Source organism: Haemorhous mexicanus, chromosome 11, assembly GCF_027477595.1.
Source record: "Haemorhous mexicanus isolate bHaeMex1 chromosome 11, bHaeMex1.pri, whole genome shotgun sequence".
Taxonomy (NCBI): Eukaryota; Metazoa; Chordata; class Aves; order Passeriformes; family Fringillidae; genus Haemorhous; species Haemorhous mexicanus.
Genome location: NC_082351.1, coordinates 23,325,081 through 23,339,665, shown reverse-complemented (window position 1 = coordinate 23,339,665; position 14,585 = coordinate 23,325,081). Strand labels below are relative to the sequence as shown.

Here is a 14,585-nt window from a genome sequence, read left to right as displayed (position 1 = left end):
TCAAAGAGCCAGGAAAAGTCTTTGTGAGCTGCAGGCCAGGGAATGTGAGGCTGAGGACACCCCCAGCAGCATGACCCACTCAGGAGCTGGCTGGGAAGTGTAAATAACTGTGAATATTGTGATCCCCAGCCCTCATTTCCAGTCTCCAAGGACACCTAGCAGGGCCCTTCCTCTCTCTGAATGGCTGATCAGCAAATTAAAATCCTTTCATTAGCTCCTTTTGTTTGAGTGGAACAATTGTGCCAGCTCCCAAGGACTGCAGCTGAGGAGCAGGATCCCAGAGGCACCACAGATCCCTCAGGGCTTGGGCAACTGCACAAGCTCTCAATTCCCTGCCCACCACACCAAGCACACAAAATCCAGAGAGTTCTGCTGGTAAATTCGTGTGAACTGGCTGGGAAAGGAGAGCTGAGAGGAGCTGGGGAGAGGGGAGCAGCAGGATGTTCCTCGGGATACCTGAGAGGAGCTGGGGAGCAGCAGGATGCTCCTCAGGATGCCTGAGAGGAGCTGGGGAGCAGCAGGATGCTCCTCGGGATCCTGAGGGGAGCTGGGGAGCAGCAGGATGCTCCTCGGGATCCCTGAGAGGAGCTGGGGAGCAGCAGGATGCTCTTTGGGATCCCTGAGAGGAGCTGGGGAGCAGCAGGATGCTCCTCGGGATCCTGAGAGGAGCTGGGGAGCAGCAGGATGCTCCTCAGGATCCCTGAGAGGAGCTGGGGAGCAGCAGGATGCTCCTCAGGATCCCTGAGAGGAGCTGGGGAGAGGGGAGCAGCAGGATGCTCCTCGGGATCCCTGAGAAGAGCTGGGGAGCAGCAGGATGCTCCTCAGGATCCCTGAGAGGAGCTGGGGAGCAGCAGGATGCTCCTCAGGATCCCTGAGAGGAGCTGGGGAGCAGCAGGATGCTCCTCAGGATCCCTGAGAGGAGCTGAGGAGCAGCAGGATGCTCCTCAGGATCCCTGAGAGGAGCTGGGGAGCAGCAGGATGCTCCTCAGGATCCCTGAGAGGAGCTGGGGAGCAGCAGGATGCTCCTCGGGATCCTGAGAGGATGATCTGAGCAGGGGCAGCAGGTCCTGCCCCGTGCCCAGGTGAGAGCAGCAGGATGCTCCTCAGGATGCCTGAGAGGAGCTGGGGAGCAGCAGGATGCTCCTCAGGATCCCTGAGAGGAGCTGGGGAGCAGCAGGATGCTCCTCAGGATCCCTGAGAGGAGCTGGGGAGCAGCAGGATGCTCCTCAGGATGCCTGAGAGGATGATCTGAGCAGGGGCAGCAGGTCCTGCCCCGTGCCCAGGTGAGAGCCCACCTGCAGAGCTGCCCCAGCCCAGGGAGGAGCTGGAGCTGCTGCAGGAGCCCAGAGGAGGCTCCAGGGGGATCAGGGCTGGAGCAGCTCTGCTGGGAGCAAGGGCTGGCACAGCTGGCACTGCTCACCTGCACAGGAGAAGCTTTGGGTGAGCTCAGGGTGGCCTGAAGGGGATCACAGGAAAGATGAGAGAGGCTCTTGGCCAGAGAGGGAATGGCAGGACAATGAGAATGGCTTCAGCAATGGGAAGGGATCAGGTTTAGGTCAGATATGAGGGGTGAATTCCTCCCTGGCTGGGTGGGGAGGCACAGGGTGCCCAGAGCAGCTGGGGCTGCCCCTGGATCCCTGGCAGTGCCCAAGGCCAGGCTGGACAGGGCTGGGAGCAGCCTGGGACAGTGGGAGGTGGAATGGGATGAGCTTTGAGGTCCTTCCCACCCAAACCCTTCTGTGATTCTGCTGATCCCCCACCCCAGCCTGCCAAAGGACCCAGGGGATTCCTGTGGCACAAGAACAAGAGAGAGCCAAGCCCTGCACCTGCAGCAGCTTTCAGATATTTACAGCAGGCTGGCAGGGAGGTGCACTTCCAAAATGTGAATTCACATTGCCTGAAGGTCTTGTTTCAGCTGTTACCTGTGCAGCTTCCAGCCCCAGTAAATTATAAAATACAGTTTTTCAGTGAACTCAGCTAATAAATGCAGAGATGCTTCTCTGGTCCCTTGAAACAAAAAAAATCTTCCACGTGACTACAAGCTGGGGATGGAAAAAAATCCCAACAAAGCATAAACCCAAACAGTTCCCAGAGAAAGGCAGCATGCTCCTTTTTTACCACATGAAAAATTATCACAATCAAATCCCATTGTAAAGTGCACTTCCGAGTTTGTTTCCCTGCCTTTATTACCTACACTGCTGGGATTTCTTTATTTCTCCTGAAGTAGGAGCAAGTATCTAAATGAGAGGCAAATTGATGATCTACAGCTGGAAAAGGGCTATGAAAAAATAAGGGGCCAAAATTTATCTCCATTGTTACACAGCAGGAAGCTCGTGTGTTATAAGGAGACAGGGTCACAGAATAAATCAGGTGGCAGCAATGATCAGAATCCTGGTTCTCTGTGCCCCAGCCTGGAGATCAGGAGTCAGGACCCTGCCTTCCTTGGGATGGAGCAGGGGAGAGAGGAGGAGAGCAAATCACCGGGGATGGGCAGGAGGAGCTGGAGCTGGCACTGCCCAGGGCAGGAGGAGCAGGAGCTGGCACTGCCCAGGGCAGGAGGAGCTGGAGCTGGCACTGCCCAGGGCAGGAGGAGCTGGAGCTGGCACTGCCCAGGGCAGGAGGAGCTGGAGCTGGAGCTGGCACTGCCCAGGGCAGGAGGAGCTGGAGCAGGAGCTGGCACTGCCCAGGGCAGGAGGAGCTGGAGCTGGCACTGCCCAGGGCAGGAGGAGCTGGAGCTGGAGCTGGCACTGCCCAGGGCAGGAGGAGCTGGAGCTGGCACTGCCCAGGGCAGGAGGAGCTGGAGCTGGCACTGCCCAGGGCAGGAGGAGCTGGAGCTGGAGCTGGCACTGCCCAGGGCAGGAGGAGCTGGAGCTGGCACTGCCCAGGGCAGGAGGAGCTGGAGCTGGCACTGCCCAGGGCAGGAGGAGCTGGAGCTGGCACTGCCCAGGGCAGGAGGAGCTGGAGCAGGGCAGGGCAGCTGCAGGGGAAGCAGGGACAGCCCTGGGCTGGCACAGGGAGGAAAAGGCTGCTCTGGAAATCCAGACCTCAGTAGGGCCAGAGGATCCACACAGGACAGAGCCCTTCTCATTCCTGCCCTAGGAATCCAACACCTTCCCTTCCCCTTCCCAGTTTTCACTCACAGCCTGAGGTGAAAATCTCCATTCCAGGGGAGCTGCCTCGCTGAAAGACAACACACAGCAATTCCCAAACACGGGGCAGCTGGGCATGAATTACAGGGATGTTTTAGTGTTTTCTGGAGGTGTTCCTCAGGAGGAACCAGCACTGCTGGGGCCAGGTTTATAAATGGGTTACCTGCACAGCACCTGCCCAGTGCTTCCTGTCCCAGCAGCTTCTCCTCGGGGAGAGCTTTGCCTCTTCTGGCCAGAGGGTGCAGAGGTGGGAGCTGCAATGAGACCTCCTTTAATACCCAGTAAAACCTCCTTTAACACCCACTGAAACCTCTTTAAATATCCAGTGTGACCTCCTCTAATAACCAATGAAACCTCTTTAAATATCCAGTGTGACTTCCTTTAATATCCAGTGAAACCTCTTTAAATATCCAGTGTGACCTCCTTTAATATCCAGTGTGACTCCTTTAACACCCACTGAAACCTCTTTAAATATCCAGTGTGACCTCCTTTAATATCCAATAAAACCTCCTTTAACACCCACTGAAACCTCCTTAGATATCCAATGAAACTTCCTTTGATATCCAGTGAAATCTCCTTCAATATCCAATGAACCCTCCTTAAATATTCAATGCAACCTCCTGAAATATCCACTGAAACCTCTTTTAACATCCAATGAAACCTCCTTAAATATCCACTGAAACCTAAAATATCCACTGAAACCTCCTTTAATATCCACTGAAACCTCTTTTAACATCCACTGAAACCTCTTTTAACATCCAATGAAATCTTAAATATCCACTGAAACCTCTTTTAACATCCACTGAAATCTTAAATATCCACTGAAACCTCTTTTAACATCCAATGAAATCTTAAATATCCACTGAAACCTCTTCAAATATCCACTGAAACCTCCTTTAACACCCACTGAAACCTCAAATACCCACTGAAACCTCCTCAAATACCCAGTGAACCCTCCTCAAATACCCAGTGAACCCTCCCCTAACAGGCACTGAGGCTCCTCGGAGCTCTCCTGTAACCCCTCCCACCCCAAGCTCTGAGACTGCAGGATTCTCTGTGCTGCTCTCCTCTGCTCACCACACTTTTGACCTCAGGGAAGGAGTGACTGTGAAAACCAGGCCTAGGGAGAGAGAACATTTATTTTCTGGCATAGATATAATAATGGTAATACAGTAAAATCTGGCTCAAAGCTGAGGGCTTATGTATTTCACATTCTGGGTATTAAATATTTAAATTCATGGAAATGTTTACTTAGATACTTATATTTCATGGGCTATAAAACAATAATAACCAACTCCAAATTAGTCATTTCCTTTCAGATAATAAAGTCACAATGAGAAAAAATTTGTAGCTTCCAGTTGTTCCAACCAGTGTTTGAAACAACATGAAAATCTCTTCAGCAGTCATTACAGCCTAATTGCTTTGGAAAGCTGCAAGAGAATTACCACAGCTTTTTGCTGCTCTTTGTTTTGCTAAAGGAAAGTTAATTTTATTCCAGATTATTAACTATTTCCATCTCCTTATTCCTACAAAGCAGAGCAGTGAATTGGGAATTTCTGTTCAACATTACGGAATCATTGAGGCTGGAAAAGACCTCGAAATCCCCAAGTCCATCTTCGATTATCAAATTCTATCAAAAATTAAATCCCCCAGCTGATTTCTCCTGACCCTTCTGGGGAGCAGCTCAGAGCAGCCAGGGCTGCTGCCTTGCCAGTATTATTTGTATTTTGGGGTACCCCCAGCACCCCTGAGCTCTGCAGTCCCGTCTGCTGTGAGCTCATGGACGAGGCATTCCTTCTGTGAGCACAAAGGAAGCACCAGGAGCCATGGGGGTTATCAATATCTATTGGCAGCAGGATTTGCTGTCTAAAACCACCACGTTCCAGCTGACTCAGCTCTATCTCATTTCTGGTTTTGGGGACACTCAGGCTCCTGTCTGATGCTGAAGCACTGGGGATGCCAGGTGGGATTTTTCTGGCAGGTGGGATTTTTCTGGCACTTTAAGAAGTTTTTTTAAGAAAAGCAAACACAATACTGGGCTGGAAGATAAAAACCTGATGTCCAGGCCCGGGGCTGGGGCTGTCCCTGTCCTGTTCCCACCTGGCAGAACTCCCTGGGGCATCTCCAGCCCAGCAGGGCAGGCAGCACCCCAGCCCTGCCTGCCCTGCCCTTGGGGCTCTTCTTCCTGCCCAAGAGCTGCAATTCCTGCAGCTCCTCAAACAATGGAAAGGAAATTATTAGAATCCCAGAAAGGTTTGGGTTGGAGGGACCCCAAATCCCCCCAGTGCCAGCCCTGCCATGGCAGGGACACCTCCCACTGCCCCAGGTGCTCCAGCCCTGTCCAGCCTGGCCTTGGGCACTGCCAGGGATCCAGGGGCAGCCCCAGCTGCTCTGGGCACCTGTGCCAGGGCTGCCCACCCTGCCAGGGAACAATTCCATCCTTATCAACCCCCCTGGGCTGGAGGGTGCAGATCCCAAAAGTCAAAGCTGCTCCTGCTGGATGCACACCCAGCTGGCAAATAAAACACCCAAAAACCATCCCCATGCCCAGAATGCCTCAGTGGTACCCAGATCTCACCATAACAAAGGAAATATCTCTGGCTGGGGTTTCATTTCCCCATGCCCAGAATGCCTTGGTGGTACCCAGATCTCACCATAACAAAGGAAATATCCCTGGCTGGGGTTTCATGTGCTGTTTGGGCATCATTAGAAGCCTCAACCATCACACAGCACCCTAGGAGCTCTAAAGAGGTGATGTTCCCGTGCTGCTGCTTCTTCCACACAGAGAAACACCCCCCAAGTTAGAGAAGTTCAGAGAAACCTGCTCAGTATTTAGCCAACACCCTGGTTTCTGCAGGAGCTGGCAGCAGCAGCCAGCCCCCCAGTCAGCATGATTCATTGGATCAATAATTCTAAGGTCTTGTACCTAAAAGGTTGAAAAATGTGATCTAACCTGGCAGAAGAGAAATGATTGTAATGTTCAGCAAAACAGTTAATGAGGCTTGGAAAAAGCAGACTTTGAGGGGAGAGAAATATGCCCGGGTTTAACCTAGCCCAGAGCTCCACAGAACGTTCTCTCCTCAAGGTTAACTCTGCAGCCCACAGACACCTTCAGTTTTTCAGTATTTCCACTCTTTTAGTGGCTGGCCTCTCCCTTTCCCCATTTCCATGCTCTGGAGCACCTGGTCTCTTTTCCAGCTCCCAACATCCCTCACCATTTCTCACTGAATGCTTCATTTCAGCAGCTCAGTCACATAAAGGCACAGAAATGGATTTTCCCTTCTCCCCTACCTGCAAGCTCTGTTTTAAAGTCCTTTTTTCTTCCATCCGTTACCATCCAGCCCCAAATGTGAAAAATCCCTTCCCAGACCCCTCTTGCACTCCTGGACTCCCCTCAGATGAGGAAATGCCATCTTAGGCTCCAGCATTTGTGCTCAAAGCAAAACAAATATCAGCGATGCTGGGAGCCAGGACTGGGGGTGTTATCTTAGCATTTCGTTATTCTAAGGAAAACAGACCCTGGCAACCCCAATTTCCTGGTCCAGAAAGGCACTTCCCACAAGCCAGCCCCAGCTGGGATGTGTGGGGGATCTGCCCCTGTCCCTGTCCCTTACCTGGGGCTCAGTCTCACACCAAGAGTGTCACACCAGCCTGGGGAAGGACATGGCAGAGGAATTAATTCCAACTGTTTATCCAGCTAGGGGAAGGGCAGGGAGGGTCAGGGCAACAGGGAATGGATTCAGATGGGGAGAGAGCAGGTTTGGATTGAAGAAATCCTCCCTGGCAGGCTGGGCAGCCCTGGCACAGGTGCCCAGAGCAGCTGGGGCTGCCCCTGGATCCCTGGCAGTGCCCAAGGCCAGGCTGGACACTGGGGCTGGAGCACCTGGGGCAGTGGGAGGTGGCCATGGCAGGGGTGGCACTGGGTGGGATTTAGGGTCCTCCCAACCCAAACCCTTCTGGGACAGCCAAAGTCCCACTGTGCTGCTCCTCAGGGAGCCCCTGCAGCCTCATCACCCCTCTGGGCCTCTCCCAGCCCAGTTTCCCACCCCTCTGCCATTCCCAGCCCAGTTTCCCACCCCTCTGCCATTCCCAGCCCAGTTTCCCACCCCTCTGGGCCTCTCCCAGCCCAGTTTCCCACCCCTCTGCCATTCCCAGCCCAGTTTCCCACCCCTCTGCCATTCCCAGCCCAGTTTCCCACCCCTCTGTACCATTCCCAGCCCAGTTTCCCACCCCTCTGCCATTCCCAGCCCAGTTTCCCACCCCTCTGGGCCTCTCCCAGCCCAGTTTCCCACCCCTCTGCCATTCCCAGCCCAGTTTCCCACCCCTCTGCCATTCCCAGCCCAGTTTCCCACCCCTCTGGGCCATTCCCAACCCAGTTTCCCACCCCTCTGTCATTCCCAGCCCAGTTTCCCACCCCTCTGGGCCATTCCCAGCCCAGTTTCCCACCCCTCTGGGCCATTCCCAGCCCAGTTTCCCACCCCTCTGGGCCATTCCCAGCCCAGTTTGCCCAGCTCCCTGTGCCAGGAGCTGAGCCCAGGCAATGCTCAGGGTTTGTCAGGCTGCATTCTCTGCAATCCCTCCCTGCTCCCAGAGCCCTGCAGCTCCCATCCTCCCTCTGCACAGCATCCTGCCCACGGTGGAGACAATTACATGTTTCTGATCTCATTTCTATAATTCACTTCCCTATCTAATCAACAATTATCCCTAATGAACTTTCCAGTGCTCGCTCACACTCGGCAGCTTCTCCTTCCTCGAGTGAGGCAGAGGGAGAGCCCCGTGCTGCTGGCAGATCATGCTTTATGGAGTGATTTCTGAATAATCACACTTGAATTTTAGAGCTGTTTAACAGCCAGAGCAAATGGCAGGCAAAGGAACTGAAGTGAGGAGTATGACCTATGAGAACGATGCAAATTCCTTGGGAAAAATCCGTTATTAGGGAAAGGGCTCCTGGTCACAGCTCCATCAATCACCCTGTAAAACACAGCCTGGAGCAGCAGGGTTGTGTAATTCTGTATCCCTGCAGCCCCCGGAATGGCAATAATGGTGGGGGCAAAAGGAAATATTTGTGTCCTGGTTGAAGGTGCGTGAAAATGAGGAATAGGTGATGAATTCTCTGGGATTTGGGATCTCTCAGGGAACAACTCAGAGACTGCTTCTCATGGACACCTGACTGAACTGACAGCCCAAACGCTGAGGTCAAGGAAATCCTGCTGCTGTGCCCTCATCACAGACCCCACTGCTCCTAAATCCCACTGCCCCCCAATATCCCAATGCTCCTAAATCCCACTGCCCCCAATATCCCACTGCTCCTAAATCCCACTGCTCCTAAATCCCACTGCCCCCCAATATCCCACTGCTCCCAAATCCCACTGCCCCCAATATCCCACTGCTCCCCAATATCCCACTGCTCCTAAATCCCACTGCTCCTAAATCCCACTGCCCCCCAATATCCCACTGCTCCCCAATCCCACTGCCCCCCAATATCCCACTGCTCCTAAATCCCACTGCTCCCCAATCCCACTGCTCCCAATATCCCACTGCTCCCCAATCCCACTGCCCCCCAATATCCCACTGCTCCTAAATCCCACTGCCCCCCAATATCCCACTGCTCCTAAATCCCACTGCCCCCCAATATCCCACTGCTCCCCAATCCCCAATCCTACTGCCCCCCAATATCCCACTGCTCCTAAATCCCACTGCCCCCAATATCTCACTCTTCCCAATCCCACTGCTCCCCAATCCCACTGCCCCCCAATATCCCACTGCTCCTAAATCCCACTGCTCCCCAGTCCCACTGCCCCCCAATATCCCACTGCTCCCCAATATCCCACTGCCCCCCAATATCCCACTGCCCCCCAATATCCCACTGCTCCCCAATCCCCAATCCTACTGCCCCCCAATCCCACTGCTCCTAAATCCCACTGCCCCCAATATCCCACTGCTCCTAAATCCCACTGCTCCCCAATATCCCACTGCCCCCAGGGACATCAGAGGGGGTGGGAGCAGCTCCTGGGCACTCCCTGCTGAGCAGGGCAGGAGGACAGGACCCAACATTCCCAAATTCTGGTGAATTTTCAGGCAAGCAGCAGTTGCAATTATTTCCTCTACACCAGGGCTTTCAGCTTACCAGAGCTGAGTAATTTCAGAAGAACTCTGAGTTGTGTTGCTTTCCCAGGTACAACTGCCCTCCTGGAAGCACAATAAACGCATTGTGTTGGAACTACTGCCAGTTGTAACAGATCCAGAAGGCACTGCAAGGATTAAAACACGGTGTAAGAACAGGGCAGAGGTGTAAACTACTCCTTCTAGGCACTTATTTTGCAACACGTGAACTTGCAGTGCTGGCCACGTCAGGAGAGCTCAGCCCTGTGAGTTATCTGATCAATAGCAAACAAGAATGGAAGTACTTTCAGTTCACTGGCAAAAGTCAAGGGACAGAGAAATGGGAGCAGCAGCAGTGATTCAATCAGAGGCAGCTGGAGGGGGTGGCACAGAACGTGGGACAAGTGTCAAGCACCCAGACAAATGGCCCTGCAGAAGGGAGAGACCAGGAGTTATCAGAGTGCCTTTGGAAAGGCTCTGGGGTCAGCCTCCTCCTCCTCCTCCTCCTCCTGAGGAGCTCTTGGTGCAAGAAAAAAATTACTCACCGGAGCAAAATCATGTGAGGCTGCAGCATTTGTCAAACTCAGGGTCCCAGTTCTTAAGCCACGGTCACGCCGACCTTCCTGTCATTTTTACTGGAAAACAAAGAAAGGAAAAACCACAGAGCTCTGGAGCAGGCAAGGGGAGCTGTTCTGTAAACGCCCAGGTCTGCAAATCCCTCTCTGCTTAGCAAAAAGATTTTTCTTCCTCCGAGTTTAAATTAATGAGAAGACAAACATGTTCTAAGTGGCAGGGGTGAGGCAGCGTGTCAGAAACTGTTCATCCTGTCTGAGGACAATCCAGAGCAGGCTCTGGCTGTGCAGTGCCAGGCACTGGCACAAAACATTCTGTTCCCATTGAGCAGAGGTGAAACGGGGAGTGCAGCTGCACCAGTGCCTCCCCGAGCTGCCCTGCTGCCCCTCAGCAGAGCTGGGGGCTCCCTACAGACCCCCCTGGGCTGGAATGGTCCCTGCAGACCCCCCTGGGCTGGAGTGATCCCCGCAGACCCCCCTGGGCTGGAATGGTCCCTGCAGACCCCCCTGGGCTGGAATGGTCCCTACAGACCCCCCTGGGCTGGAATGGTCCCCACAGACCCCTCTGGGCTGGAATGGTCCCTGCAGACCCCTCTGGGCTGGAATGGTCCCTGCAGACCCCTCTGGGCTGGAATGGTCCCTGCAGACCCCTCTGGGCTGGAGTGATCCCCACAGACCCCTCTGGGCTGGAGTGATCCCCACAGACCCCTCTGGATGGAGTGATCCCCACAGACCCCTCTGGATGGAGTGATCCCCACAGACCCTCTGGATGGGTGATCCCTGTTCCCTGACCCCTGCAGGATCTCCCTCTGAGCCCTCCCAGGACGCAGGGCTCCAGATATTTCAGAAATTGTCACTATTAGATCCCTGCCCAGGGTCAGCTCTTTGTTTCTGGTGGAGTTCAGGTACTTCCCTCTTCAGAGTTATCACAGAGGATTTATTTAAGCTGCAAAAATCCCTGTGGACAAGAAATCCCAAGTGCATCAGGCATCAGGATGTGGGAAGCTGTCACTCAGATTTACTGGATGAAAGCTTCCCAAGTGTTTACAGCCAGGTTCTCTCAAAGCATTTGGGTCTGACCACACAGGAGCAGAACAGATCCCATCCTTTCAGCCAGGTGGGTCTGTCTGCTCCTTCACTTCACCATTTCCTCAGTGGAATTAAGCAGTGCTGCTCAATGCAGTGCTCTCTTTGTGCATTGTAGGATACTCCACAAAAAACCAACTGGAAAAGTGAAAACCTTCAGTGGAATGAGCTCCCCAATCACTCACAGGGTGCTGCTCCCCCTCTGCCTCTCCAGACCATTGCTGAGGGCAAATCCTGCTTTGATCAAACCTGCTCACAGGTGTGGGAGACTCCCTTAGCAGAGCTCCACATTCTCCACAAACATTTCTCACTGCCTCCAAGAACAAGAGTCAAGAAGATCTTTTCTTCCAGCACAGTGCTGGGCCCTGCAGGGGCTCTGCTCAGCCCTTTCCTAAATGGTAAGTGGGGGAAGAGTTGGAATCCAGTCCTGGGAAGTGTTCCCAGTGCAGGCAATGGGATTCTGCCTGAGTGAAGCCTGAAGGGTTCAGCTAATTGTCAGTAATTTTCTCCTTTCTTGTCCAGCCTGATGAAAATGCTGGAGGAGCAATCAGCCTGCTGGGAAATTACACAGTGAGGAGAAAATGGGAGATCTCCCTGAGGGTCAGGGCTGCTTTGAGGGGCAGCTCCAGCCTTGCACAGACTTCAAAGGGAACTTTTTAAATTTCTGCTCACTTGCCAAACTGTCATCAGCCAGCACCTCCTTGATTTCCTCGCGGAGCCCTGGGGATGGATGGCTCTCACAGCCCCAAAACGCCCTCACCTGCCTGATGCTCTGCTCTGGGACTCAGCCCCACCAGGGCTGGAAATGCACCACCCCCAAAACCCCAAACCAGTGCTTTCCCCTCCCCTCCAGGGCCACAGCCCCTGGAGACAGCTGGGGATTCTCTGTCCCGTTTTGTCTTACCTGCCTCTCCTCCAGGTGGAGAAAGCAGCCACCCCTCTCCTGCTTACAGCCATCTCTGCTGCCACCGAGGGGACAGACAGAGGGACAGAGCCCGAGAGCCCCAGAGGGGCACAGCAGAGCTGCCCAGAGCGGGCTCCCAACTGCTCCTTACAATCCAACACGCCAGAACTCACCGAGTAACTCACTGAGTAACTCACCGAGTAACTCACTGAGTAACTCACTGAGTAACTCACCGAGTAACTCACCAACTCACTGAGTAACTCACCGAGTAACTCACCGAGTAACTCACCAACTCACTGAGTAACTCACCAACTCACTGAGTAACTCACCAACTCACTGAGTAACTCACCGAGTAACTCACCGAGTAACTCACCAACTCACCGAGTAACTCACCAACTCACTGAGTAACTCACCGAGTAACTCACCGAGTAACTCACCAACTCACTGAGTAACTCACCAACTCACTGAGTAACTCACCAACTCACTGAGTAACTCACCGAGTAACTCACCGAGTAACTCACCAACTCACTGAGTAACTCACCGAGTAACTCACCGAGTAACTCACCAACTCACTGAGTAACTCACCAACTCACTGAGTAACTCACCAACTCACTGAGTAACTCACCGAGTAACTCACCGAGTAACTCACCAACTCACTGAGTAACTCACCAACTCACTGAGTAACTCACCAACTCACTGAGTAACTCACCGAGTAACTCACCGAGTAACTCACCAACTCACTGAGTAACTCACCGAGTAACTCACCGAGTAACTCACCAACTCACTGAGTAACTCACCGAGTAACTCACCAACTCACCGAGTAACTCACCGAGTAACTCACCGAGTAACTCACCGAGTAACTCACCGAGTAAATCTCAGCTCCATCCTCTGGGAACAGCAGCTGCACTGCAGCACCCCCAGCCTCCCAAGCCCCTGCCCCCAGCCCAGGAGCCCAGCTCCCCACAGCAGCACCAGGCAGGCTGGAATCCAGTGCATTCCCTTCCCCACCCTGGAATGCCTTTGGGAGCACACCATTTTTCTTTTTGAAGGATTTCCCTTCTGCTGACAAGGAAATAAATGTGAAACTTTCCTCTCCTCTTAGTGCCCAAAAGAAAAGGAAGGAAGAGAAAGGAAAGGGGAAAGGACCTGCAACAGGTTTGCTGAACATTGGTTATTCATTTTCTGGAGCACAACAGGGACACTTTATAAACTAATCCAGCTTTACACGGCGCAGCGCTGCCTTCACTCTGGGTTATTGGATAATTTGTCAGTTCTGGCACTTTGGCAAGTAATCAAGGGAGGAACAACTACCAGAAGCAGAAGGAAATTATTGAATCTGGTTCCTCTTCCTCCTCCTTCTTGTATTCTAAACATAAGCTGATTTTAAACAAAACACTCTTGGCAGAAACAAAACAACCTTTAGGATTTATGAAAGACACAGTGCTAAAATAAGCTGCTTGTGTTTGAGGGGGTTTTGATTTTGCTTCTCCCCCCTCCTTTCTGCCCAGATAGATCACTTTCCATTAAATGCTGGGAGCTAAACAGGGGAAATGTCAACCCCTGCCCAGGTAAAGCTTCACTTTGCATGACTGGTAGCTCGGAGGGGAAGGAACATCGCAGTGACCGGGGCTGCAGCTGCTGCCAGGGGATTCTCTGAGCCCCGAGCTAAAAGCACACCTCAATTAACCCCTCGGACCTGCCTGGCCTGGCCCCAGCTCCGGCTGATGGGACACGGGGAGACACTTCCAGGGCAGAGGCTGGAGGAGGGAGCTGCTGCTGGCTGGCTGCTCCAGGGAATCCCATCCTCCAGAGGAGCCTGAGAGGCTGCAGAGCATCCCCTGAGGCACTGAGAGCTGCTGCTGCTGCACCTGGGGCTCCGAGGGCTGCCTGAGCCAATCCTAACTCTGCACATGCACCGCAGGGGGAAGGAAACATCCCTGCAGGGAGCTCTGGGCACTAATTAGCTTAATTAGCTACAGAGTCATCCGCAGTCCCTGGAGCAACACCCGGACTTGGTGCTGGACATGAAGGGGTCACTCACCAGGCTCCTTTAAAGGAGCCTGAGAGACTGGGGGCTGGCTGCACAAGGCCAAGAAACCACCAAACAACCAAAGTTTCTGCATCAGGTGCTGATTTCATGGCTCACCTGTAACTCCCCTTGTCTCCTCCAACACAGAAAACCAGAAAATCCAGGGCAGGGACTTGGAGTGTGGAATTCTCTTACTGCAGGTGCTCGGTGAAGGGAAAAAATCACCATCCCAAATGAATGGAATGGACAAAGAAACACAGGTGTGTTTCCACCTCTGCTGGGAGACAAAAAAATGAACACATCTCACAGTGACCCCAGATCTCCCTCTGTGCCCAGGACGTGGGGAGTGACAACTTCATGAACAAGAAGTTGAACAGGAAAAAATGACTTTACAAGCCAGACTGCAGACTGTGTAACCCTAAAACCATGTGGATACCACCTTGAGGAGGTGGGCAGTGACTGTGGTGGTGCTGGGCTGGACCTGGGGATCTCAGAGGTCTTTTCCCACCTGAGTGATTCCAACATTCTGCTCCTTCCCAGCACTGGGAAAGGCACCAATGCCCCCCAGGCATGAATGGAGGGAGCAGCAAGGGCAAGGACAGGGGGATCTGTGACCTCCATCCCTGCATCCCTGCCTGCATCCATCCTTATATTCATCCCTGCATCCATCCATGTCTACATCCACCCATCCATCCATCCTTGCATTCATCCCTGCATCCCTGCCTGCATCCATCCATGCCTAC

General features: G+C 53.2%; 1 long non-coding RNA gene across 1 annotated transcript in view; it reads right to left on the bottom strand.

The window, feature by feature from the left end:
• LOC132332474 (uncharacterized) overlaps window positions 1-14,111 on the bottom strand; it is a 41,672-nt gene extending 27,561 nt beyond the window's left edge. Inside the window, exons 1-6 of the long non-coding RNA XR_009487910.1 lie at window positions 13,960-14,111; window positions 9,797-9,886; window positions 9,277-9,400; window positions 6,764-6,800; window positions 3,313-3,403; window positions 3,141-3,219 (exon numbers count right to left, since the gene is read on the bottom strand). This is a non-coding gene — a long non-coding RNA (uncharacterized LOC132332474). The remainder of the gene's footprint in view (window positions 1-3,140; window positions 3,220-3,312; window positions 3,404-6,763; window positions 6,801-9,276; window positions 9,401-9,796; window positions 9,887-13,959) is intronic.
• Between the last annotated feature and the right edge of the window lie 474 nt (window positions 14,112-14,585).